Raw genomic sequence first — 1,575 nt, forward strand, 5'->3', positions numbered from 1 at the left:
CTTGTAGACACATGGGTTTTGCAGTGAGACTTTGGTCATCCAATGCTGTTGGCTCTAAGGACTGGGAGTCACCACTTATTCTTGGATCCATGACACAAGAGGCTCGGTGAGATGAGTGGAGACACCAGTCCTCAAATCCCTGATGTGGGTAGGAAAGGACAGTGCTTAATGGACAGGATGGTATTAAATGTCAGGAATCTGCCACTCCCCATTATAGCAGATACAAGTGAAAATAAACTTCAGGTATATACCCTGTTTTACAGTGCTAATGAGGGCCTACACTGTTGAAATAGGCCCACACAGGTTTATGGAGGAGTGAAAGGCATTCAAAGTTTCTGGACCCCTTATGGCTGAGCTTAGGCAAAGGGGCTGTGCCTGCCCCAAGTTCCCAGCTTAGGGGAGCTGGTAGATTATTTTTTCCTGTTTGTTAATTTGTTCCCTCTCCAAAGCTGGGAGAATGGCTCCGAATAGGGGATGGGTCCTACTTCTGGCCTAGAAATTGCAGCAATCACTGAAGCTGGGGGGGGGGGGGGGGACAGAATGGGAGAGAGGTATTTCCCAAAAGGTTTTTTTTTTTTTAATCCTCTCGGTAGGTTAGATGCTTGTAGTTATCTTGCCAATTGTCTGTTGTTTTTCTCTGGTTCTGGACACTCAGCCATTCAGTCTCTCCTCATGTGGAAAATGCATCTTTAATGCCACTGCTTGTCTCACCTCAAGCGCCAGCCAATCCAGCATGCAGGGTGCCTATGTCAGCCAGGTCAGGTCTGGCAACTAGTCACAGCTTCTGACCCATCTCTCACTCTCCTTGCCACTTTGTCTGATTCCTCAACTTTGTCTTTGATGTTCAGGGCTCCTAGCTTGTCGTATGCAATCGATTCACTTGTTTTGGGGGTCTTTGCTGTAAGAGGGACCAGAGGATGTATCTGACTACTCTGCCATCTTGGCCTCATCTCACGTCCTAATATTTCTTGACTGCTGCTTCCGTGGGCATTGATTGCAGATCCAAGTAAATCGTAATTCTTGACAACTTCAATTATTTCTCTGTTTATCATGATGTTGCTTATTGGTCCAGTTGCGAGAATTTTTGTTTTCTTTATGTTGAGGTGTGTCATGGACTGAATTATGTCCCCCAAAAAATGTGTGTATCAACTTGGTTAGGCCATGATTCCCAGTATTATGTGGTTGTCTTTCATTTTGTGATTGTAATTTTATGTTAAGAGGATTAAGGTGGGATTGCAACAACACCATTACTCTGGTCACCTTCCTGATCCAAAGTAAAAGGAGTTTCCCTGGGTGTGGCCTGTACCACCTTTTATCTCTTAAGAGATAAAAGGAAAGAGAAGCAAGCAGAGAGTTGGGGACTTTGTACCACCAAGAAAACAGCACCAGGAGCTAAGCGCATCCTTTGTATCCAGGGTTCCTGCTTCTGAGAAGCCTCTTGACCAGGGGAAGATTGAGGACAAGGACCTCTCTCCAGAGCAAACAAAGAGAGAAAGCCTTCCTCTGGAACTGACACCCTGAATTTCAACTTGTAACCTAATAGACCGTGAGAGAATAAATTTCTCTTTGTTAAAG

Source organism: Loxodonta africana, chromosome 7 (genome assembly GCF_030014295.1).
Source record: "Loxodonta africana isolate mLoxAfr1 chromosome 7, mLoxAfr1.hap2, whole genome shotgun sequence".
Taxonomy (NCBI): Eukaryota; Metazoa; Chordata; class Mammalia; order Proboscidea; family Elephantidae; genus Loxodonta; species Loxodonta africana.